Source organism: Apus apus, chromosome 4, assembly GCF_020740795.1.
Source record: "Apus apus isolate bApuApu2 chromosome 4, bApuApu2.pri.cur, whole genome shotgun sequence".
In the NCBI taxonomy this organism is placed as follows: Eukaryota; Metazoa; Chordata; class Aves; order Apodiformes; family Apodidae; genus Apus; species Apus apus.
The window spans coordinates 99,688,271-99,715,123 of NC_067285.1; the positions used below are offsets into that span (position 1 = coordinate 99,688,271).

Below are 26,853 nucleotides of genomic sequence, written 5' to 3' on the forward strand. Positions count from 1 at the left end.
ATTGGTGAGGCCACACCTGGAGTACTGTGTGCAGTTCTGGTCCCTCATGACAAGAAAGATGTAGAGTTCCTGGAGCATGTCCAGAGAAGAGCAACCAAGCTGGTGAAAGGTCTGGAGAATAAGCCCTATGAGGAGAGGCTAAAGGAACTGGGATTGTTTACTTTGAAGAAGAGGAGTCTGAGAGGAGACCTCATGGCTCTGTGCAACTACCTGAATAATGACAGGACCAGAGGAAATGGCCTGAAGCTGCACCAGGGGAGGTTTAGGCTGGATATTAGAAAGAATTTCTTTACTGAAAGAGTGGTTGGACAGTGGAGCAGGCTGCTCAGGGAGGTGGTGGAGTCCCTTCCAACCAGGATGATTCTGTGATTCTATGAAACTTGGAAAGAGTTTAAACTCTGGCTTTCTGCAACATACTCATCAGTAGATTTGTTGGATTAATTATGCACAGAACACATTTGTCTCCTTTAAACCTTGTTATCTCCCTGAAATCTTTTTAACTGATAATTTCATTTGATTCCTTCTATTCCTTGCATTAATTGTGATTAGTTCGTTAACTTTCTCAGCCAAATGGTAACTTTGGACTCTTTGTGATTGCCATAAGTATTTCCGTGTTCAATATTTCTAATTTACAATTACAAATTCCAGTGGTTACACGGTCCACTAAATTATAAGAGCCATCTGCTCTTTTCCTCTAGTGTATTAATATTAGTGAGCAAGATTCTGAATGACATACAAGATCAGTACATCTAGCAGCTTCACTGTTTTCATATTATGTCTTCAGATCAGCATAAATTTCTCATCTCTAACAAAAGTGCAAAAGTACAGCTGCAAAAATGCAGCTGCCTGAGATTGTGTTGTCTAATTTTTGCCAAAGATGTACAACATGTGACAGAATCAACCCACTGTGGTGATTGTCATTCTGCTAGACTTAAAAGCCAAGAATAGTAGTAAAAATAAATATGTTTTCCAGGAGATGTTAGTGGCTCTTATAGAAAGAAAAAACCCCTTTGAATTCATCAGAGCTGCATAAACTGTCATGTGTTTACTATAGACAGCTGAAAGGACAGTCTTCCAGATACTCTTATAAAGTACTGCTTTAATTGGCACAGTTTTACCAAAACAACCATGGTTTCTTAATACAGATGTGTCTCATTATTATTCAAAATAAAATTTGTTTATTTATCTGTTTTAACCCCAGAATGTCAGATTATATGGATCTTGCTTTGCTCTCCACAAGTAGCCAGCTGAATGCAGTGGTGTTACTGATGACTGCATGTCCTCAGAGCCACAATGATGACTAGGTTATGGGGTGATGACATTTGCCATTCTCTGTCTGGGTGGCTCTCCTCCTCCTCCTTCTTCTCTTCCTCCTTCTCCTTGCATGTCTGCCAGTGCCTGGCTCTCCTCCTCCTCCTTCTTCTCTTCCTCCTTCTTCTCTTTGCATGTCTGCCAGTGCCTGGCTCTCCTCCTCCTCCTTCTTCTCTTCCTCCTTCTTCTCTTTGCATGTCTGCCAGTGCCTGGCTCTCCTCCTCCTCCTTCTTCTCTTCCTCCTTCTTCTCCTTGCATGTCTGCCAGTGCCGAGCTCTCCCCTCCTTGCTGAGCTACTGACACTGCTGAGCTCACCTTCCAGCATCACAAGCCCAAAGGTCAAAATCTGCCCAGCTCCCAACAGGCATGTGGGGAAAAGACTCTTTCCCCTTTGTTGTCTGTTGGGATGTGGATTCCTCTGCATTTTCTTTTTAGTTGCCAGACACTGAGGCTGGGAAGGAGAGATGCAGCAGCATGCAAAGCCCAGGGGCTGCCAGAGCCATCCTGGTGCACCTCTGTTATGTTCCTCCAGATTGCCATCATGTCCACATGGGACAGAGAGAAAGTGGGAACCATTCTGGAGAGCAGCATGGTGGCAGGGAGGTGGCAGGGAGAAGGCTTGTCCTCACTGTGTGATGCTACAGCTGGCCAAGTTGAAAGATGGCTGGGAAAAGTCCTTAAATGGAAATCTCAGATGTGGAACTTGTTTTTCCTGCCAGAAGTCTGGCTGAAGTAAACTGTTTGTTGTAGTGAATGTTCAAGCTGTAGTGAGCCCAGATTTCATAGTCACATCTCCCTGATCGAGGTCTTATATTCAAACCCTGACAGGGATGCAGTAGGGCAGCAGTTACAGAAGAGGGACCTGTTGGAAGGTCATGGGGTGTGGGGTATAGCCCCAAGCCACCATGCACTGCCTCTGCTCTCTCTCTGTTTGTGGACTTTTGAAGACTAATTCTTTGTTTCAAACCCTGGAAACAAGAGATACTGTGCAGGTGGTACCACTTGTGCAGAGTCATCTCAGCCAAAACAGCCTCCTCTCCAGAGGCCCTCGGGTGTGAAAAAAGGGCAATAATGACTCACCACTTATTAGCAAACTTAGTGGGCTTGGCAAAAACAAGGATCCCATTAAGCAAAGAGGTTGTTCTGTTTTGGAGCTTCATCTGTAAGCTGCGGGTTTGCTTTTTTCTATAATTTTTTAAACCTTCCCCGTTTCTGCTGTTTGTGGGTACTGCAATGAGGTCTGGGGAGAGCCAGGCCATCTGCAACAATTTTTGTGCCCAAAAGCCAAAGACCTGGAGGTAGATGAGCAGCTCAGACCTTCTGTGTGTAGTGAGTGCATGGAAACAATGCTGCTGCCATTTCAAAATGAATAATGGTTGGTAGGTTCTGGGTTTTGCATGGCTTCATTTTGATATCCCTGAGGGAAAAATTAATGTAGCCAGAGAATAAAGCAAGAGGTTGTGCAAATCTCTCTGTGCTAAGCAAAAGGGGAGTTTGTGCTCTTGCCTGGAGGAACATCTGCTTTCTTAGAGCAGGTAGGAGCCAGGCTCGTCCAAGGAGCAGTGAACATTGCCAAGGCTTGCCAGCCTACTCACTTGCAACAGCAGCTAAAACCCACAGTGGGCAGAACTCAGGTGGAGGCTTAGTTCAGCATCCTTCCTGCCCAGGAACTTGCACCACCTCCCAGAAAGCGCAAACAGCTCAGGAACCCTGCCATCTCCCTGTCTATGTACATCCCTGTTAATCATCATGGTCTTGTCTGAGTATTAGGAAGAGGCCAGGGGAACACGAAGTCAAATCTGACCATATGATGAGTTAGAAATCCTATCCCCTCCATAAAGACAGCTGAAATTCTGTGAAGGGCATCTGTTCCCTTCTGCTCATAGCTTGCCCCTTGCTGTGACCTGTCTGTGTAGGATAAAGCAGCTTCCAGAGTATCAGGGGGTTTCAACACTTCATAGTCTTCCCTCATTCTTCTGATTTACTTTTATTGCAGGCTAAAGCTCATAAACCTTTGATTCCTGCTTACAAATAGGCAGCCTGGATAACATTAGCAAACGTTAACAGTACAGTCCCTGAAAATCCTATTTTAAACACAGATTTGTAAAGAACAATTTTTATCTCCACCATCTGTAATTAGTTAAAATTCCAACTGTTTTTCTTAAGAAGGATTTTAACAATGGATAGTAAGCATGAGGTACATTAAAAGTAATTTAAATGGTAGGTTTTTATTAAGAGTTTAGAAAAAAATCAATTAGAGTCCTGGGTTATCTGAAGCCTCCAAATGGTGCTGAAAATACGAGGGTGCTCTCAATTGTCATAGAGGTTTTTAAAATTTTAATCTGAATTATATGTTTTTCTAACTTTCCTGCACAAGCTTGTATTGGTTTATCTTAAAATAATTTAGTTTAAAAAAATGCCATGTCCTCAGCGGATGCCTTAACTGATCTAGAATCAACCAATTTATTTTTATTTGGCCTAAACTGGAATAAGGAGCTATATAAACTAAGGATATAGTCAGGCTATATAAGCTAAGGATATATAGTCAGGCATTTGCTGCAGAAATGTGTATAAGAGTTTAACATGTAACTATCCCTCTGCAGTTTGCTACTGCTCTTCTGCAGGAGCTCCCTTCCTTTGTGGATCAGCCACTTCCACACACCCAACACTGCATTAAATCCTAAGGAGAGCACTTGTATGCTTTGCTATCCAATACTGTGGTGTAGGGGAGCGTGTAGGGGAGCATGCAGGGGAGCCAGGGGAGTACGAGAAGGAAGGGTTCCCAGGTAGTAAATGTGTGACCAGGAAACAGTGCAGTGTAAGCTGTTCCTACGCTCGTTGGACCCACTGAAATGAGCTGTTTCAGCTGAGACACTGGGCTTTGCACAGCCAAAGGCACATGTTCCTCCCATTGACCTTCCTGCAGCTGTGGCCGCCTCGGACAGGAGATCTCAGAGGGTGGCAGCTCCAAAAAGCACCTAATAAGGATTCTCCAGACTTACGTGTCAAAAGTTTAAGACTCTAGCATGTCTTATCCTTTCCTTCTGGCCACTTTGCAACTGGGGCAGGTGAGAACAATTTTTATCCAGTGCCATTGTTTGCCAGGTGAGTGGAAACCAAAGCACTAAAAGTGTCCAGATGGGTGCTTGCACTGGTCTAATTAAATCAGCTTTGAAACATATCTTTAGGCCCTGGACAGATGCTCATTTTGTAGAGAGATGCGGCAGATGAAGCTTACAAGCCACACCACTGGAGGTAATTGCCCTCGCAGCTCTGCTGGCAGCCAGCCCAGATCCTCTTTGGCTCAAGCAGGGTGCAAAAATACATCCAAGGTGGTGATGGCTGGAGATGTCACTGCCTGCCTCCCATGCTGTCCTCCTCTGCACAGCACCAGCTCTGCTGGGGGCTCCAAAGTGTGTCTCCTACCTTCTTTCAGTCAAAATGAACAAGACTGGCCTGTACACTGGGAATAGGAGAGCTCTTACTTATTCTGACTCATTGTGTCTGACAAGAAGTGGGGAGTCCTAACTGGTCAGGGAACAGTGGGAGCACAGGGGACAAGCTTGGGTATGCACAGCTCGATCTAGACAAGGTAGTCTGTCTGCAGCCCTCCTGTACCTGGGTGGGAGCAGAAACGTGTCCTGCTGCCAAAGCTGTGGGGGGTGACCTGTGGGAGAGACATTTTACAGGGTGGCAGGGAAATCAACGGTTTTAGGCAGCTCATTTCCCAGGGTTTTGGCATTGGCTTGGTCTAGGGCCACAGGGGTTGATGAAGGATTGTCAAAGGCAGTCCAATCCAAACAAGGAAGCTTGTCTCATCAAGCTGTTATATTTTTCTAAATGTGTTAATGTGTGTACAGACCAAGTATGACACAATGTTGACCAAGTCTGGTAAGCTGCTAGCTTCGCTTGGCCAAAACTATCTTAGCAGGTGGTATTAAACTTTTAGTGTAACACTAAGGTCAACTGTGACAAATTCACATGCTTTTCGTGTCTTGAACCCTATCTGCGTTAGGAACTATCATATTCATTCTCATTATAATTCTCAGTTAAAATGTATTAACTTAAAAGCACCTTAGATACCTTACAAAACCATCTATGTGGTCCTGACTGCAGCTATTGAGCTGACCTAGTGTCAAGCACGCTAAATTTATGGTTTCTTCTCAATTGCTCAATGGCTGCTTATTATTAAAGAAGGCATATAATGCTGTTTCCACAGAGAAGTAGGAAAAATGTCACTATTGCTGGTGGTGCTGCCACCTTTCCTTAACTCTCCAAGCCGGTTTTTAATTAAGCATACATAATGCAGTCCTCCCTTACTGCCCTTGCTAGCGGAGTACTTCTTTTGATTGTATTTTTAAAGATCGTGGTTACATGCAGAAATCAGTTCCCATCTGTGTTTTTTGAGAACTGAACTAAAAGGTGGCTGAAAATAACCCCAGGTCCAAGCTCTATCCCCAAGGTTCTGCCTGTGTGCTGCTTGTCTTCCCTGCAGGGACAAGGTGGTGAGCCCAGAGCAGCAGCCACCTCCATTCTCCAAGGCATCCAGTTGTGTCCATCTCCTCAGGAAACAAATTACTAATCTTCTGTGTACAGAAGCTACTATTATTTATTGCTTGTTTCATCAGTCCCCACAGTCTCCTTCACATTCTCCAAGCAGTGAAGAAACTGTGTTCCCTATTCCACAGAAACACATCATTCAAGTAATCTGAGAGTACTCCTAAGAGTACCCACTTAACTGTTTTCAGGCCCCTTCTTACCGCAGCTTTTCAGAGTTTTAGCAGCACAGCTCGCAGCCCTCCAAGTGAAAGATGGACAACAGCAGCAGCAAAAGAAAGGGAGGCACAAGCACCCCTAATCGAGGCAAGGATCATCAGAGCAAGAGCTAGATTTGCTGCTGTGCCCTTGCTGGGTGTCACACTGGGTTTGAGCTTGGCATTTGATTTCTATGACCACTAGATGGCATAAAAATTGCGGTTGTAGGCAGCAGCTTGTTCCTGAAAAACTACCAAGTGTTGGGGTAACGCTGCAGTTAAAGGGGATTCTTACATCACTTCTAATCAAAGGCATACATTAGTGTTTATCTTAGATGCAGAAATTTCAGTGGAAATCAAACTTAGCAGCAAAATTCATCTTCAAATAGCAAGGACAGCTGAAGTCAGTGCCATTCTCAGTTGGAGGATAACACAGCAGATGATGAGGGGGAGGGAGGTTGCTCTGCTAATTGCATTATAGGACCAGCACTAAAAAAAAACCCATCAGATCTCCTATTGGTTCTGATAATGATTTCTCTTTGTAGCTTTAGGCAAATCACATAATCTGCTTAATTTCTCTATTTCCTTACGAAGGGCAATGATTTCCTGCCTCGCAGTGGTGCCGGAGGAGTTAATTAACAATCATGAAGCACAAATGGAGAGAAGAAAAATACCAATGACTCCCAAAACTACTTGTAAGGAAGAGCTCTCCTGGGCTGTCCATCCTGCACCATCCAGCTATTGCTATTCTTATGTGATGGTTATAATAAGATGATGGAGTATAGATAAATTATAACCGCACTGAAAGAAATGTTACTGAAAGCTACTGAAAGAAAGTAAAACCACTGAAAGAAATGGACTACCATGGTTTTGTTCTATTTGCAGTATAGTTCATTATGGAAATATCATGGCCAGTGAAAACAGCCTGCCTGTTGCTCTCTAAAACCTCTTGAGTTAAAGAAACAGCCTGATGGATGATGGCTTGCATGGCCTGACCCCCACCCACAGTCCGGCTTCCCTCCAGCTGAAGGCAACTTTCAGTTCAAATCTGAAGCTTTGGTGCAGTTCAGTTGCTTATTCATAACTAAAAATACTAATTGCTCAGAGTGCTTTGCAGCTCCTGTGAAAGGTAATGTCTCTTGTACACCCCCAGGATCAAGATCTTTGGTGATTTTAACACTAAAATATGAAATCTGACTATAATGGCTTCTGACCATAAACAAAGACATTTCTAACCCAAGTTAAGAGCTAAGTGAAAAGAATAAGGAATCCATTGTAAATTATAAGTGAATGGGAAAATGTTGCCACAACAATTGGTATGACTGCTGTGGTCACGAGATGACATATTTCTATTTACTCTTATCGTTATTGAGTGTAGTGGATGCCCTAAGGAGAGGAGAGGATTTTACCAGGTGTACTAGGAATTACTTTTCATAATTTAGAAAGAGTTTAAGGGTTCAGATAAGGACAGTACTGAAAAAAAAAAGAGAATTTGGCATTATGTCCCTGAGAAAACAATATTGCAGCAATGGACAATGATATTCAAGCATGCTTTATACACTGATTTCACTGCCAATGAGAAGAGACTGGCTGTGTTTTCCCATAATGACAGAAGGTATTTATGGCATAAAAGTAATTTTTGGTTTATCTGAAATCTGAGTTTTCTCAGCTGTTCTTAAGCAAATTGGGGAATCAGACTGAATGAGAGAGACATGAAAACTGTCAGACCAAAACACACCCCACAAAACAAATGTTTACTGACTGGCCTTGAAAAAATGGAGAAAACAATTTTCATAACAAAAATAAGACACTGAAGAACTGTAACTACAGTGCCAAACTGATTTCCAGCCACTCACAAGAGTATTTACTTTGTTTTTCCAGTGATAAATTTAGGTTTTCTGCTTGTCCCCACTGCACATTTTAGTGATGATGTTGGAGACTTTTCAATTTCCATTTAAGATTTGAAACAGCAAATAAAGTTATCTTGGCAGCCAGTGGGAGAGATAATGTGGTACATAGAAGATGTGTAGAAAAGGGTTTACACAGAGGTTGGGTTCAGGTGCCAGTGCTCTCTCTGCACAGGATGAGCAGATGCAGCATGTGCTGTGAAACGTGGCCAACCCAAGAAAGACCAGCCCTTTGTGCCAGGTGAGTGGCGAGAAGGTCCTTGGGTCTTCTGCAGAAAGGAGCCTGCTGTGATGAGATGGGGCAGGAAGGAGGTGATGAGCAAGAAGAGGCTGCTGCTGCCCCGAGGAGCATCGCACAATCCCTCCAGCAGCAGGCTCTGAGCCAGGCTGATGCAGGGTTGTTGCCTTGCAGTTATCCCTAGTGCTGAATATGCGGCTATGGAAAAAAGTCTTGGGTTCCAGCCTTGGATGCTAGCATCATGATCATGATCCTTTGGGACCCATGACTTGTCCTCCCTCATAGCCAGGGCTTGCCCAAGTTCACTAAGCAAGTACAGTGCTCCCCTCCCAGCCAGAGACTGTGTGAGTTAGTGACCTACCATGGCAACCTGCAGGAAGTAGTTTATGATCCTAAAAACAAACCCTCTATATAGGAAATAGAATAATATGCCCAGCAACAGTACTAAATTTTAGCCCTTTGCATCATTTTGTGTCAAATAATTAGTCTTCTGATACTATTTTTTTCTAGATACTGAAATCTTGGTGTGTTGTTACTCTAAATAGATCAACATGAATCTCAAATTAAGACCATAATGAAGCACTAACAAATTAGAGATTATTTAGTTTCAAAAAAAAATTATCAAGCTGAGATGGCAAGCTGGAGAATTAAATGAAAGGGAAGAACAACACCATAAAGAAGTACAAGCATTTGACAAATAGCTAATAGACTTAAGAGATTCCCTTATTCTTACTGCTTGGGGATTTAGTTATTTTCCCCATGTAGAACATTCACAATATGTTATTTAGTAATATTTCAAGAAGCTTTTTTAGCATCTGGCATTGAACATAATTGTTGCAATGCTCTGGCAGCATGCTAACTGTAAAGCTAACACATTAGCATGCCATAGATGTGAAAATAAATGGAGAAGGCTGAAGACACTTGCAGCACAAGGTACAGCTCCCGTTGCCTCCAGCGCCACGCAGGATTCCTGCTCTGATGTCATTCTCCTGCTTTCTACTCCTCTGTACTGAAAGTACAAGCTTTTTTCCCCTCCTAATTTCTTTTGGTCAAAGGGTTGTCAGCTTCAAGTACGCTGCACGTGCTGCAACACATCAGTTTGTGGGAGCAGTGATGTGAATGAAGTCAGGCATGTGCACTGGGTTTACAGGATAATGCAAGCTATACGCAGAGAGGCTGACTTGGCTCAGGCGTGCAGTATTTTCTGAAGCATCTTTAATGGCACAAGTAGAATTGCATGAAGCTTAATAATAGACCTAGAACATTTTCCTATTTCAGTTTACTATAAAAGTTGCTATGCAACTGATCTTCAAGGAAAACAGTTTTCATTAACAGTTGCTAAATGCCACATTGAGTGCTATAAACAAGGTCAATGCAGCGATCAAATAACTTATCAACATTTCTTAAAACAGACTAAAATTTTGCGGATATCCTTTTCATAAAGAAAATAAAATACATTTTAGTTCATGACATAATCATTGGATCTTATGGGTTCTTTTTCTTTCAAAACTCTACATGGAATATTTCCAAACACAGTAATGTATTCTGGGGTTAAGAAGACAAAACTAAGAAGATCTAAGCGGAAAACAGAACAAGTAAAATGAGAATTGCCAAATTCTTCATCAAGTTCACAAAAGACTTCACAATTGCTGTTCATCTTTATGGCCAAGGTACTAATCAACTGTGGTGACAATAGCAGATGACCAAAAGAGATAAGATAGAAGTAGTGAAGAAAGAAAATGCATTTTTAAACAATCCTTACTAAATAACATTATTATTATTGGACTCTTAATAAGCATTCAGATAGGTTTTAACACACTGCTTGTGTTACCCATGTCCACTGGGATATGGTGTAAAATCAGTGGGCTAAATTATGTTCGTATTGGCACTAGTGTAAATCCAGGGTAAGACACCCGACTATGTCATGCTTATTTCCAGTTTTCCAATGAGTAACTAAATAGAAATTTGTCCAATGTTCCTCTACTTTCTCTTCCACTTCCTTGTCACTGGAACTACTCATAAATAAATCAATGAGAATATCTGACTGACTGCACATTCTCCACTTGTTAAGAGGAGGAAAAATAACACTACCATGTGTTGTTTTTTTTCCTGCAGGCCTTCTTAGTGTGCTACCTCCTAGTGTGAAAATACAGGAACTGGAAAGTACCTCTAGCCTCAAGAATCCCGTAATCTAAGAAAAAAACAAGCAAAAAGGTGGTACTGAAAATACAGAGGCAATCCTAGGTGTGAGAAGATGGAGAGAAGGGGGTAAAGGAGAGCTGAGAGAAGCCTGGAAGAGCAGGTGAAAAAAAAAAAGATATTAAGAAAAAGTATTTCAGCACTTGGAGCTGGTGGCTCTAGGGACCAGAAGCATGATACTGAATTTGGGAGGCAGTTGCCATCCAAAGAACCACCTGGGGATGCAGGATGTGATGTGGGAGTATCTGGTCATGGTCACCTGGAAAGTAAGGAGCGTAATAGACCAAGATGTTAAATGAGTGGAAACTCCAAGAAGAGGTCTCTGAGCACTGGAAATTGGGGTAAACAAATATTTCAGTGGCAGAAGAAGAAACTATGGTTGAACAAAAATACAAAGGCCAAGTCCTGTCCTAGCCAATACAGGAAAAACACCCCAGAACGGCTGCCTGCCTGGGAATGCTGTTGTCCAGCTTGCACCTTGCTGCCCTTCAGTCTGACACTGCATGCAGACTGAACTGACTGCAGACAACTAAACTGTCCATTTACCCTGCCAACTAAAGACACAGGAATTTGACATGCAGGATGTTCTTTTATACTATTTCCCAGAAAAACCCTTGGCCTTCATGGGACATACTCATGATTGCCCTGCCATGTAAGTGGATATGCAGTGATGCCTAGGAAGAGCATGGTGGGTACGACACACAGGAGCAAAAGCATTTTGCCCTCAGTTTTTAAAATTGGTGCTACAGCACAGTCCACAGAGATTAATCAGGCCCTATAGAAATAGCATAACTGAGTGGCTGAAGGCAGACATGGACCTTTGTAGCTTCATTACCACGGATCTGCTTCACCTTTGGCGACAGTGTTGAGAAGGCAAAGTGGAGGCACTGTTAAAGCCCAGGCTTGGTAGAAGGGCTTTGCATTCCTGAGTGATTGAATCAAAAAGCAGAGCATAAACCCCATAGGCAACATGCCTTGCTCAGGGTTTATTTTTACCCTGTGAATTCAAGAGCTGGAATGTCCTATACTGATTCCAGAAGGGTTAACGCTTTCATGCCTCTCAGCCTGGCCAGGCAGGACACCCCGTGCCATGGGTACAGGCTGTATTTTCATTTTCCTTATACCTTGGTGACTGAAACAGTTGTGCCCTCCCTGCCTTTTTCAGCTCACCATTACTTTTGAGAGCTTCTTGAATCATTGCTTCCACACATCCTGCTTCTTCTGCCCATTGCTTTTCTGCTCCTCTTCCAAGAAACCCTCAGAAATGCCAGCCAACAGAAGTGCTTAGTCTTATTTCTGTGGCTGCATCTTAGCTAGCTTATCTCTGACAAGGGCACGTAAGAGGTGTATGGTTTAGTTGGTAATATATGGTGTGGTTGCTAATGCCACCTACTGTGCTGTCTTTGTGAGCCTGGCTCCCTGGTCTAAAAGTAATGCCAGGCTGAGGAGAAAGATCCTTCATTACCAGTTCCCGGGATGTGGCTGGAAACAACATAAAGAAGAAGATGCTCTTCCATTTCATACGTGGAAATGCTGTTCCCTTCTCCCCTAGATCTGGTGACACCACTGCAACAGGCAAGGGCAGGAGGGGAGCGCAGCCAGGCTGGCAGAGGGCAAGGTGCCTAAATCCACTGTGGCTGAGACCACCCAGCTCACAGCACCGACTGGGCTCCCCAGCCTGCTACTAGTGAGCCCACATGAGTCCACATGGACAATTTTTTCTTCCTAACCTGGGCAAATCAACACTCTTGTGTTAACAGCTTGGTTTTTCACCTGGGGAAGTGTTGCCTTGCATTACCTAAATGGGACAGAGACGCTGTTTTAGTTGCTCAGAGCAGGGCTAAGCAGTTAACAGAAATGTGAGAAGCCACTCGTACTGACAAAAGGCAGTACTGCAGGCAGCTGCCCAATTATGTGGTTCCTGGAAGAACTCAGAGAAACAAAATTTGTTTGCTACAATCTACTTTTGGCTGATCTTGTAAAAGAAGTGCTCTTTAACCAGAGCTCTAAGGTCCTACTGCTCAGTAACCACGGTCACCTCTTCTAATGCAACTTAAAAAATTTTGATAGATGGTAGAATAGATCTATTTTTGTTTGTTTTGTTTGAGCTTTCTTATGATCTTTCTGATGGGAAAAATAAGAGGGCAATACTGGAAAACTCCTTAATACGAATTTCTGAGGCCCGCTGTCATGTCATTTAGTTGGCTTTTGGTTTTCTCCAGTCAACATCACTTTGTCAAGTAAACAGACTAAGACAGCCCTGGTGCTGTGTAGACTTCCACATTGTATCTTCATCTGGTGTGGGTTCTTTCCTCCAAAATGTTCCAGTTCTCTTTCTAATATCATGTATGCATCTCCGGCCTAGACAGGGACTTTGAACAACTTTTATTTGAAGACAGAAGATGGTTAACATGCAGAAGAAAAGAAGTGCTTGTTCAGGAACTGAGACAAAGACTAAAACAGCTTGCTCAAGGGTATGGAGGAGCTTTCCAGCAATGAAAGGATTGAACCCATCTACCCACTTGACAGCTTTGCTATAAAACACTTTCCTTGTCCAAAGAAGCAATAAAGCACCATAACTGTACACTTATCATAACTTCAGTTTAATTTTTAAACTGATGTCCTTTAAAGGAAAAAAACAAACCCACCCAAGTATCTTCTTCAACCCCTCACTGTCAACAGGTTCTGTTTTCACTCTCATATGTGAGGGAGAACGAACATTTCTGTAGTTCTAATAAGAGCCCATTACTCAGTGGCATAACCCCATCTCAGCCACCACCACAGATCTATACCGTGCCCAGAAAATTTATTCATTAGAATTATCCTATGTTTATTAACAGCCCAGCTCAGAAAAAGAGTCAGTGACAAAAAACATTGAGAATAAACATAATGGAAAACAAACAGTGTGATATATTCCATCACTCCAGCCTAATTACACTGTTTGGTGCAAATACTATCAATCCAAGTGGCAATTTACAAGCCGAACTCTTATTAAAGGAAAAAATGAGCTGTTCAGGGAGGCACAAATCAAAGTATCTAATCAACACAGACAACACATTCAGGGATTTAAGAGCCAGAGCACAGTAGTCTTTTATTCCTCCTTGTTTTCAATTTGGGAGACCTGCTGTGATGTTGCAGTACATTATACATTATATCTACTTATGCAACACCGGGGCGAAGCATGTCTCTGGCTGTTGTAGTATTTTTCATCAGCTTCAGCCTGTGACTTTTAGGTTTAAACGCTTTTCTTCTCCTATCATTTAAGCTGGGAGCAAGGTATGCTGTCCCATGTACCAGTTTTATTTAGAGGCAACTTCACTCTTAGGATTCAGTAAAACATGGAATTCAGGAGTTAGCTAAAAAGCAATGCCAATATGTTTTAAACTAAGTTCTTATTGAGTGAATTGGCTCATCCACAGAAAAAGAAAACAAGTCTCTTCCTCCCATGCAAGCATCTGAACAACACATGGCTGCCGTCCATGACCTGTTTCAGCTTGGAAGCTGGAAGTGAACTCTTTAAATGCATCTGGTATCCCTAGGGAAGCAAGAGAAAACACTGGCAGCAATAAAGAAAAGATGGTAGAAGCCATCTGAAGCAGAAATTAGTCAACTAACCACCTTGTCTGTGTTAGAGCATAAACTTCAAGAACAGCATTAGGCCCCTGCATGAAAACTGAGCACTCAAAGACTTAGCAAAGTGAGACAGTGCTACATGTAACACACTTTCAGTTTAGGGAAAATACACTCATAATCTGGAAAATACCACCTTGGGCCAACAGGGAAAACTAAATGTTACAGTGAAATTAATGTAAACAAATACACACACAGCCCTGACCACAGAAATGTGGTCAAAACTTCCAATACATATTAGCAAAATATGATTTATATAATCCAACACTGAAAAATCTCCTGCTAGTGAGGAGATGCTGCAGGAAGTTTTTTAATTCTTTCTGTGGGAAAAATGCGAGTGAGAAAGGGCTACACTGAGGGGGACAAAGATGGCAAAAGACCCACCCAGTGCTTAATTGCCAGGCACCACGACACCATGTGCAGAAGGGCCTCTCTGAACCTGCACATTCCTTCCTTGCCTGCAGCATAAAATGAAGCCAGGGTCCTTGTCCTTTCACACTTTGCAAATATCCATGTAGCTCAAAGACTTTCTGTCATGGGATTATCTTGGAAACAACAGTCATCTCATGAAAAGGAATTTCATATTTCTTCCTGAAGTGATTTATTCTGGAACAGGATCTAGTGGTTCATAGACTCTTAAACATAGCTTATTCCCAATCATAACACAGGATTATTCTCAACCAGAAAGCTGATAATGAGCAAGCTTTTGTCATAGCTCATGTGCATGAAAAATGTCCAAAACTCTGTTTCTGCACCTGCTGTTTTCAGATAGAAGTAATGTATTACATCCTTGAAGAGGTGATGTCATAGATGTGGCCACAACAGGATGTTTCCTCATTTAAGAGGCAAGGTGCAAAGTTAAGAGAAATACACCCCTGAGAATTTTTACATTTCAATTATTCATAAAAGCCTAAAATTTGATTGCCAGTTAACTGTGGATTCATCTCTCCAGAGCCCTACTGCATGGCCTGTATTAGTATCCAAATCACGATGACATAGCTGTTGCTGGGTATTTTCAAGTGTGATATTCATGACATATATGCACTATTTGGGTGGTCTTTGGCAACACTTTCATGCAAGCATCTCTGCATGCTTTCCTCCTGATGCCATCTGTCAAACCCCACAGGTATTGTGTTAATTTATGTCTGTCTTCTTGGCCTCAATTACTTTTTGTCAAGCAGAAACCTCCAAATGTTGTTTGCTGGTTTGTTTGGTTTTTTTTTCTCTGATTCTCATCTGGGCTATAGGATTGTAAATAATGTTCAAAAGCAGGTATATATAAAAGAAGGATTATTCCCTATTTGCAGATTACAAAAATCTAGGAGAATGTGGTGTCTGTCAGTAACTATAATACAAAATACCCTAACTTTCGGTTTCTATGGTCTCTAACCCTCTTCTTCTATGACTGTCGGTACACACTCTGACTAGGGAAGCTGAACATTTTCCTTCCTGACCATGAATGGAGAGCACTTACTTTAAGGAGCAGAACATTGCAGCCATGCTATGGTCAATGCAATATAGTCTCATAGTTTCCAAATCTTCAGCTTTGTTACTGGGAATTATTCAGCCCTTCTGAGATGCTCAGACACGTTTTTGCTCTCTTGAACCTTGGAGATTTTCTGCAATCCTCCAGGATTCTCTAGTCTGAATTTTTTTCCTCCAAGGGAGGACAACCAGGGGACACGCTAACGACTCTGCAAGTAGGTGGGAGGCTGCTCGTGCACTGAGGCAGTGATCAGGGTGTCCTGCAGTGCCCTTGCTGTTGAGACCATACAGTGCTGCATCTGGTTCCCATTGCCACCAACCCCCCCAACAAACAGTCCCAATGCTTTCTTGTGACCCGCTGCACTCTCACCTTTTACCACATGTTCCACCAAAGGCTTTCCAAGCTGTCAAGGATCTGAACCACTGATAACTGCCAAAGTCACTATGTGGTGAACAGTGAAATTTTTTTCAGTGTCATCAAGGACCTCGCAGGACAAGGCAGCTGAGATGCTGAGCAGTTCCAGTGAACTATCTATAAACAACCCCTGAAGGCAGAAACCACTTGCAATAGCATCAGCTGTGAAACTGAAAGGGAGATGAAGTTCAGAGAAAGAATCGTTTTAATTACCACATAGCCTGCTTTGCTGTTATTTTATAAAAAGCTGGATGCCAGTGGCACATTAAACTAATCGCAGATTTCAGGAAATATCTTAAAAGCCATGGAGGAAACATTAAAAATATAACTGAAATAATTCCCTCTGGAATATGAACACAAGCAGATTTTCCCCCCACAACTACATCTAAGATATCAATTATGTTAATTCACTGAACTTTGGAAATGTGCAGTCACTCACAGAGAGGTGGCATTAACTAACAGCTGTTCGTAAGTAAGGATGACATTACCTGTTCCAGAAGGCTGATTTTCCTACAAGTGAAAAGGCCATGTTCCCATCACAACCCTCCACTGCAGCAGCTAGCTTAGAGCAGCTTCCAGACTAGATTCCATCTGCAAAGCGGGATGCCACTGCACTGCTTCCTTGCCTGCCAAGAACTTCTGCATTACAGTAATGGTAACTGGTCTGGGCTCTCCATACTGGACACCTCAGGATGTTTTGCAATTTATGGTCCTTTGTTGTATGTTTTGCTGATTGTCTTGTAGACAGAGTAGTGCTTGCAGTTTTTGAAGGATTTGAACATTTGCAGCCTTTAAACAATTAGAATTGTCAGAAAGTAAAACAGCTCATCAATCAGAAGCTTTCACAACTCCTTCTCATTTGTATGTAGATGTCTGTATCTGATATTATCAAATTATAAACTATCAAATAAAACCCTTCAATTCCCCCCCAACCTTTTAAACCCCACTGTATAAGATACAGAAGAGATTTTAAAACTTTCAAAGTGGAACTGAAGGAACTGTTCTCTTTGATCAAACCAACGGTTCTGTAAGTCCGCTGTCATCTTGGGTAATGACCAGTCTCAGAAGACATCTGGGAGAAGAAACCACCAAGAAATGTATAGCTAGTCAAGGCAGTAATTAAAGTAGCTATTAGCCTTGGACAACAGACTACAAGGGCCAGCAGCCTTTATGATTTGCTTGCACTTGGGCTACTTTGATTTTACCTGCAGAGATGGGAATTAACCCCTGCAGCCCGAATAGTGGACTTCAGACCCTTTCTCCATCCCAAGCCTTCCCCATCAGACCCTTTATCCCAATACTTTTCTTCAGCAAGGCTGAACATCAGCCCTGGTGTTGTGGAGTTAGAGAGACTGATTTGAAGTACATAAGAAATACACCTGTATTCTGGGACAGCCTGGCATTATCGGCTACTGTATCCTGGAGAAGTGAGAAAGGAAAATGTTCCCAGAGGGAAAAGAGAAAGATAAACGGGAGCGGAAGAGCATATCCTGCGTCACCACTGAGCCCTTCTAGCACCTCCAGCACCCCTTCAACACCCTCTTGTCTTCTCATATGTGGAAACAAAAACTGCAAAGCTTGGTTAAAATGAGGCATTTGTCTTCTTTCAAGTCAGGATGGTGCCTTGTGTAAGCGCTCACTCCATGCAATAATGTATCTTATGTAATTAAAATTAACAAATCATTTGACAATCTGTGCAATAATCCATTCTCAAGATCAACTAATTCAAGTTTAAACAGTTCTCACACATCACAGGCTGTCTGAAGATATTTCTTTAAAAAACAACCTCTTCAAGTCTGAAAGTGAGGTGAAGAGGGGGAAAAGAACAAAATTTTTAGAGAAGTAAATTAATATCCGATAGCAAAACATTTGGATAAAATCTGTTTATCTGGCTTCTTTTCCTTGGAAGAAAATGAGAGTTCTGTCCTTCTTTGAGATTTATTCTTTCCATTTGTGTTCCCAAATTTATTCCTAGTCTAAAATCTTATGTCCTTAGTTTCCCAGCTCATCGAATTTCATAGCTGTACCTCTTGGAAAATGAATTTTTAGAATAAGAAAGATCAAAAGATTTTGTTTCTCAGTTATTTCCATAACCACTGCATTATCTACTCTGGGAAATTTTGTGAGAGGAAGATTTCAGCCTGCTCACAGTCTGCAGTGAGAATGCAATTCACAACCAGGGCTCTTTTGACTCTTTTTCTTGCTTGTTTGCTTTGACTGAAACACAAGTTGAGTAATGGGGTGAAAATATCTCACAACAAATAATCCTGAAAAACATGTGACTTACTGATTTGTAAGCTAGAAAGTGACACCAAGTATCCAGACATGAATACTTCTCATTTAATGCATCAGCTCTGCACAGTAAGACAGAGTACATTCCTCCCCATAAAATATACACAACAGAGTACTTAAAGATTTTCAAATTCAAAGCCATAGCCATCTGCTTATCACAGACATCTGTTGCTTCAAAGCAAAGGACTATATGAAAGGTTCAGAAAGCTTTAAAGCTCAAAAGATGCATTTGCCAAGAGACTAATGGAACACATGAATATACATAAATTCCAAAAATATAACAAACTGCTGTTTTCTCCCTCGAGTGCAGTTACACCAGGTAGGTATGTGAGAGCTGAGTTGCAAAGAAAAATATAATTAAAAAGTTACCTTAGCTTTTACCAACTCTGTACTGTAAATTAAACTCCAAATAGTCCTGAAAAGTAACATCTTTCTCCATCAGCATACGACTCTGACTTTCACACTGACCCCCTACATCTTTGAATTACTCATGCCGATGCACCTTCAAAACACAATTGTTTCCACCCTGCAACCTTCTTTCTACAGAGCCTTTTGCCCTTCTCACTCAGGGAGGTGACACCCCAGCTTCACTGGGAAGAACATGTTGCAGCTCAACAGCCCTGCATGTCCATCGACATCCTTGCTATTTTGGCACCCAGGTGTGACTGCCTGGCTGGAGTCAATGAAAGGCTTCCCACTGCCTTCAGTGAACTGTGAGCATCTCCCTTAATGGACAGTGTCCTTTTCCTCAGGTGGCTTTTGCATTGCCATGGAAATGAAGGTCAACAGCATGGCTGGGAGCGGTAAGCTCTTTGGGGCAGCAACTGTGTTATTTTGAGCAACTGATGCAAGAGGCAATTGTGGTGGCATATTCTCAATAAATAAAGTTGGTATTGCCCTGAGAGTATGCACTAGATTTCCACTGTGAGGGCTGAAGGGCAGAGTTTGCATCTTGCAGACCTATGGTTCTGGGTGGAAGGACTTGCTAAAAGTTACTGGGATCTGGGAAGAAGTGTGAGCCAACCAGAAGGTGCGAAGTCAGAGGGATTATGTACTTTTGGAAAGGTTGCAAAGAATGCAAAGGGGCTAGAGTCTATCTGGAGATTAAGATACTGGGAACTTTGAGTACGTTAAATTTCTGTATCAGATAATACCACCTGTACCTGGTCAGTGGAGCTGATCAAGCTTCCTGGTACAACAGACAGTTTCCATTCCATTCCACTTATTACCCTTTCTGCATATGTGCAGACATCAAAAGGGCAGGGAGGACCTGAAAGACAGGACAAGAATTCTGGGGTTTCAATGCCTGTCTGCCAGGCCTTTCAATGCAAATATGTACATGAACTGTGTTGAGACCAAGGAAATATTTCATAACCTTAAATTGCAGTCTGAAGCTCAGGGAGAGTTGATCCATCCCCTGCAATAAACTCCAAATAGCCACACAGAAAGTGATTAACTTAAATATAAGCATGAACATCAAGATACATTTTATAAAGCCATAAACATTTTTCTTCTGCCACTTAGTGTTCCTCTTAGTCACATAATCTGTGACTTCTTGAGCCTCGCTATTAAGCATATAAAATCCCACAAGACCAGAAGTTCAACGTGGAGGTTACACACACCACTTCTGGGTTCACTGACACCGCTTTATAAACTACCCTTCTGCTCTTTGTTTTCCTTTGCATAGGTTTTGCATTTTCCTGCCAGCTTCCCATTATCCTTGAAATCAGAGTAACAAGAGATCGGAGAAATCAGACAGTTCTCCGTGCCGACTGCAAACAGAAAATAGAAATTGTTGGTGATCAGAAAAGCAAGCAGTGCTTTCCTGAGCTGCATACAGATTCTGCTCCTCGCATTACTCACAAGCAAAACATTTCTAGAAAGGTAAGTGATCTATTTATTGTGCTAACAAGTGTGCATTATTCAAAGCAGCAGCAAGACAACATTACTAGTATTAGAAAGTGAATCTGAAGTTTAGTTTATCTCAGAGTTTTCATGAGGCAAGATAACATACAACGTTCACTTCAGCAAAATGAAGCCCTTTACTTACATGGCTTGCAAGAGCTTCCAGCAGCTGGAGTCAGAATTGCAGTGCATGTAGATATTGTGCTTTGCTGAAAGCCTCCTAACTTTGGCACTGGAGACAGCACATAACTCACCGGTGCTTCAGATTCATAAATAGTTTCCTTTAAAAATGCTCTCACATGTATTTTTATCAGTGGTGAACACTGACAGTGGACTGCAAAGCAGAAAGGCTGTCTGGCGTTACGAGGAAACTGTTCCGTCTCAGCCGAATTGAGGAAAAAAAAGGAGTTCTTGACCCTGACAACTAGAATAAATCTAGTATATCTGCTGGCTCTTTTCTGAATGCATACTTGAGCAGTAACATAAGAGTGAGCGATCTGAGCACAGAGACTGTGGCATGTCATGCTCTGTACCGGTGGGTATGTGAGCAATGTTGCTAGTGCAGGCATAGCAGAATGAAAACACAGTGACTGTTTGCAGCTTTTATTTTGTTCACATATTTAAAAAACATAACAAAACTACAGGCTTCTCTATTTCAGGTCACTGCTCCCAAGTGGCAGTGCTCTCAGCTCTGTCCCTTCTGCTGAGGTTCCTTGAGCTCCAGATGGGGTTACTGCTGACTTTCTATTTCAAACCTCAATTTTCTGAGAATCTCTGTCTCTCAGCCAGGAAATGTAACCCAGGCTGAAGTTCAGCATTTTGGACATCATAAATGCAATGACTCGCCTGCAAGCAAAATGAGCGTTTTTCAGATGATGTTTTTTTCTCCTTCAAAAGATCTGCTTAATTATTTTCTCTCTCTCTTTCCATTGGTTTGCTTAAACTTATTAAACACGATATAACCAAGCATAGCTTTTGGCACAAGTTCTCAGTAGAACAAATAGTGAGGCAAATATAAAAAGCAGAATAATGGTGTAGCTTAAAATAGGTAAATGTAAGTTTCAGCTAAAAAGAAGTTCCCACTCCATTGTAAAAATATATACACAAGAATAAAGACATTAAACAGTCCTTCAGTTCCCAGACAATGCGGACAAATTTTATGAAGAGGATGCAAAAAACTCTGTATTTTAGGCATAGCAAAAGGAGCAGCAATAAGAAAGAGATAAGAAAGTAAAGTCATAATTCAATCCATTGTATTCAGTTGCAAAAGAGGGAAAAAGGAAAACAAACTTACAGTCTAAAATCAAACTTTAAAATATCGTAAATGCAGTATTCCTAGGTTTCTGAAACATATATATTTAAATAACTTCCAAAATTTTAATAAGCATTTCTAGCTTAAGGAAATAATAGTTTTTAATGAAGAATTATCAAATTATCTCTTTTGTCTAGTGTGCTCTTCTCCTTGTGTGACAATCGACTAGAAAACCTCTACATATTTTATGTGTGTTATCAAGGTTTTTCTTGAACCTCAGAGTTGGGCTCAGCTTTTCTTGTTGCTTCTTTTTTGGTTGTTTGTTTTTTCTTTTCTGACTTTATATTAAGACAGTAAAACACATGTACAACTTCAGAGTTGTTTATTGGTAGTTAAATTGTCTTTCCCAGTTGTAGCTGATGAGTAGCAGTGATACATTGTTTTGAATGAAAGTTGCAAGTTCAATTAATTTCCATTTATATCCACTTTGTCAAATGCTGTAATTCTTCAGTGTACAATTAATTTTGACACTTTTCAGCTCTTCCTGCTGTTTCCTCTTCCTTTTCTTCACTAACATTTTCAAAATAGGAGGAGTTATCAAAACATGTACGTAAATCTTGAATGTCAAAGTATTAGCATTGTTTTTTTGGTGTTTTTGTTGTTGTTGTTTTTGCCTTTTTTCAATCAAATTCCTGTTTGAAAGCTATTGCTTGAAAAGTAGTGTAAGTATTATTTTTCAGATAGAAGAACACCTTTTCTCCACAGTGGGCTCAAGTCTCCTATCTAGGGCTTAGTTGTGTGCTGAATGGCCCTGCACTGGCTCCTGCTCAGTTATGCAGGGGTGAGCCTGTTGTCACCTGCCATGCTAGACTAGACCTCTCCCCTCTCTGATAAGCCAACAGCAAGCACGTTTTCTCCCTCTCTCCCAGTTCAGCCTTTCTATTTTTAGAAAATAGTTGAGATTTTTCAGTTTTAATCTTGTTTTACAATGCAGAGACCCTGTGACCTGGTTTGTAGGAACAAGGCGCAGCACACAGGATTGCTAACCAACACCCCAGTTTTAGACAACAGCCCCACTACTGGGGTCTATCAGGATCCCATCCAGCTTTCTGTCTGTGATTACAAGAAGCTAAACTTAAAAACCGGTGGGGGAGCTATTACCTGCCTCTTCGTGAAGTGTTTTGAGACAAGCAGAATATATACCTAGCTTCTGAGAACCAAATCTTTTCTGTTCAGTATAGGCACCTAAAACACACCACAAATTTGAGCGCCAGCCAATAACCTCCAGGCGTGACTCCATTTCTGCCCCAGGGCTCCTGGCTTTCACCTGAGGAAGCACCAAACCACTGTATACTTGCAGCCCTTGTGCATGAAGAGTGTATTTTCTCCCCCAGCCTGTTTCAGCCACAACACAGCTGTGTAAGCCCTGCAAGCCATGAGGCATTGAGTTTTTTACAGTGGCCATGTGAAATCATGTCTTTCAAGTGGAAGCAGCAGAAGTCTCTGATAATATAATCTACTTTACTGAGTACTGTATATGCATTCACAGACTTTTATATAGGAGTTAAGAAAACAGTTCACAAACTATGGGTCACAGTTATAATTGCAGTTGTGAAAGTGGAAGCTTGGCCAGGACCCCAGAAGCTGTAAAGCATGAAGAAATGTGTGAGACCTGTTGGTTGAAGTCCATGTCATAATCTACCACATCAAAAACTTTAAATTTTTTTTTTTTCCCGGTAGACGTGCAGACCGTTATGTGTAAATTAAAGTCTTATGTTTCTCATTTATTTTCAAACACCCTCCAGAACATTGGTTGCGTTGTGCTGCCTGTGGGCTGGGAACACTGCTCTGCTGGCATGTCACCATATGGTTGCCTCTGAGACCCTGAGGAAGTAGGTCCCTATGTCAGATGTGACACAGTCCTTTCAAGTATGTTGAGCAGATTTGTTTTGAAATTGGCTGATTTTATGCACAGCTTTAAAATTTGGGCATTGCAGGGATATACAACCCAGCAGGTGTTATTTTGAATGTCAGCTCACAAAGCTTTTACAAAGCCCACACTGAGCTACTTCATGAGAGGTGCAACATACACAGGGTCAGCAGGAACCACAAGGCTCAGTTTCACTATGGCATGAAAAGGCTGGGCCAGGAGGACTGAAGCACTGATTCAGTGGCAGTGTAAGGTGACATGACAGGTAAATGTGAACTAGAGAGCAAAGTTTAGCCCTTTAGATGGTGATCTGGAAATAAACCATAACATAGATTGGCTTTGTGGAGGTACAGTGCTACCCAAAGGCACTCACACTGTTTCTAGATTCAAGGGCCATGAGTACTTCCGGTGGAGGCACTGAGCTGCCCTGAATCTGGTCCATTATGACTTGCTATATCCCTGATGGAGACAAGCTGTTTTCTGCAGGGCTACTTTGGGGGTGTGCAGCATGGTCTCCAGGGCCCCAAGAGGATGTATCTGTGGAAGCACAGAGTTAGAATCACAGGAGTAATTTGGGCTGGAAGGGACCTTTGGAGTTTATCTCATCCAACATCTGCTCAAAGCAGGTCTAATCAGCTGGCAGCTGTCTCTGCAGTATGTGCCATCATGACTCTACCATTCAGGGTTTTCCACTCCATACAGCGCACCTGACCTCCATTACCCTCAAGAGCAAGGAGCCGACTCAATTATTGTGATAAAGAGGGATTTTGCATCCCTTTCCCAAGGTAATTACAGACTCTTGGTTATTGCAGTATCTGATAAGCCAATCATTTGACTAGACTTACCTGGCATGGATGCCAAAAAATATTATCTCATTTTACAGATGTGGACCTAAGGCATAAGAATGACATTATTTGTCAGACTTCACATAGTCTGTGCAGACTAAGAAACTGAGTCAGGGCTGGCATCCTACCTGTTGTCACCCCTCTGTGCATTCCTGCCATCAGCTAGCTATCAGGTATTAAGAGCCACCCTGCTATTACATACAATTTTTGAGGCAAGGGGCAAAGTAACATAGCACTTGTGAGATGTCAGCTATCGTAATGGGTTCCAGTGAGAAGCTGAAAGTGGGGGAAAGTTAAAAAGTGCTAATCCTCCTTCTGGACGTGTGGTGGGCAGCTGTACTAGGGATCACCAAGTGAATGAATATCCTCAAAATACAGCTCTTCTGACAATCTGGAACAGGATACAATTTAGAAAAGTTGGGTTTGGAAACCAGGAAAAGTTCTCATGTTCTCTACTGCTGTCAGTGAGAACTCATATTAGAAAGATCAAAAACTATATGAAGGTGAGTATTGCTGTAACTTGTTTGAATTGCAGGCCTGGAAAAATATACTTAAGACATCTGGAATCAATTTGGGGTTTGAAATTCAGTTTGTACAGAAGGCGGGCTTGGGAAGAATTGAAAGACAAGATAGTCTTGTCTTGAAAGATAGGAACAAAAATGAAAATATTTAATCAAGGTGCTCATATGCATGATTCTCACACTTTAATCTCACATTTAGTTTTATGCCTGGTCCTATGAGTATACATATAAACGGCACATAGAAAAGCAATGATATATTACTTATGGAAAAAAATATCAACAACAAAACAACAACAAATTTGCATGGGTCACAGGTTTGTCCCAGACTTGTTCTGCTTCTTGGAGCGATTCAGTTGAGACAGGCTGGAGACTTGGGCGGGGAAAAACCTGATGAAGTCTAACAAGAGCAAGTGTAGAGTTTTGCATTTGGGGAAGAAAAACGCCATGCACCAGTACAGGTTGGGGGCTGACCTGCTGGAGAGCAGTGTAGGTGAAAGGGACCTGGGGGTCATGGTAGACAGGAGGATGACCATGAGTCAGCAGTGTGCCCTTGTGGCTAAGAAGGCCAATGGCATCCTGGGGTGTATTAGAAAGGGTGTGGTTAGTAGGTCAAGAGAGGTTCTCCTCCCCCTCTATTCTGCATTGGTGAGGCCGCATCTGGAATATTGTGTCCAGTTCTGGGCCCCTCAGTTCAAGAAGGACAGGGAAGTGCTTGAAAGAGTCCAGCGCAGAGCCACAAAGATGATGAAGGGAGTGGAACATCTCCCTTATGAGGAAAGGCTGAGGGAGCTGGGTCTCTTTAGTTTGGAGAAAAGGAGACTGAGGGGGGACCTCATCAATGTTTACAAATATGTAAAGGGTGAGTGTCAAGACGATGGAGTTAAGCTTTTTTCAGTGAAGACCAGTGATAGGACAAGGGGTAATGGATACAAGTTGGAGCATAGGAGGTTTAAGATGAATATCAGGAAAAATTTTTTTACTGTAAGAGTGACAGAGCACTGGAACAGGCTGCCCAGAGAGGTTGTGGAGTCTCCTTCTCTGGAGACATTCAAAACCCGCCTGGACGCCTTCCTGTGTGATGTACTCTAGGTCACCCTGCTCTGGCAGGGGGGTTGGACTAGATGATCTTTGAGGTCCCTTCCAACCCCTAGGATTCTATGATTCTATGATTCTATGATTCTGCAGAACCCACATGTGGATGGCCCATACTGCCAACCTCTGTCTTGGAAACCATGCTACACTCCTGCTCAGACTTGTCAAGCCAGCCAAATCAGGGCTGCAGCGACATCTCGCTTAGGGTGAGATGCTAACGGCACTTGTTCACATGGTCTCAGCTAGTATATGAGCTAGTGAACAACGGGCAAAAACTCAGGAGCTGCAACTTCCTGTTGATGCTTCAAATTGCACATTAAAAAGAAGAATTCTGACATTTTAGTGTGTAATTTATTTCAATTTTAGTGTGTCATTAATGTTTAAAAAGCCAATCTTTTTAAACCTGTAGTGTGTAACATCTTGTCCATATAACTTCTCAGTCTTGGAATCTGAGTGGCCAGATCCTGAGTGGACATAAATTGGTACTGCTGCATTGACTGCAAAGGCAGCTTAATTAATTTATAACAGTTAAAGGTCTGGCTCAAAAATGTGCAAGAGCATATATATATATTCCCTGTCTGGTCATGTGGGTGCCCCAGGAAGATGACTCAAGACCTGGCATTTACATCATGGATTTATATCCACATCAAAGCTCATCCTTAGGCCTTTTACCATACCCCATGGGGGCTGAACATTTGTTTTTGGACGCTTCACTGAACTATATAATTTAGGAACATCAAAAATACATATAATTAAAAACATCAAAAGCAAATCTTAAGCTTAGATACAAACATCCTGTGCCTTCTCTTGAGGAGCTGTGGGATCTTGCATTTGAGTGTCAGAAAGGATTTTCAAATAAACCTTGCCATTTAGAGGTCAGGCAACCTGGGAGAAGCCTGGAGATGGGGGTAGTGATGGACTAGAAGTTTAACATGAGCTGTCAATGTGCACTTGCAGCCCAGAAAACCAACCGTGTCCTGGGCTGCATCAAAAGAAGTGTGGCCAACTGGTTGAGAGAGGCGATTCTCCCTCTCTACTCTGCTCTAGTGAGACCCCACTTGGAGTACTGTGTCCAGT

The 26,853-nt window shown here is 42.1% G+C and overlaps 1 protein-coding gene across 4 annotated transcripts in view; it reads right to left on the minus strand.

Annotated features, from left to right (window-relative positions):
• The window catches only part of C1QTNF7 (C1q and TNF related 7), a 54,180-nt gene that overhangs the window by 18,273 nt on the left and 9,054 nt on the right, over nt 1-26,853 (minus strand). For 2 of the 4 annotated variants that reach the window (XM_051617911.1, XM_051617912.1), the window contains exons 1-2: nt 20,282-20,361; nt 19,395-19,501 (exon numbers count right to left, since the gene is read on the minus strand). The exons of 1 other annotated variant lie outside the window; for it this stretch is intronic. The gene's annotated coding sequence lies outside the window, so the exon portion shown is untranslated. Of the gene's footprint in view, nt 1-19,394; nt 19,502-20,281; nt 20,580-26,853 lie in introns of those variants that run through there. One more of the 4 variants, XM_051617914.1, reaches the window with a different exon arrangement.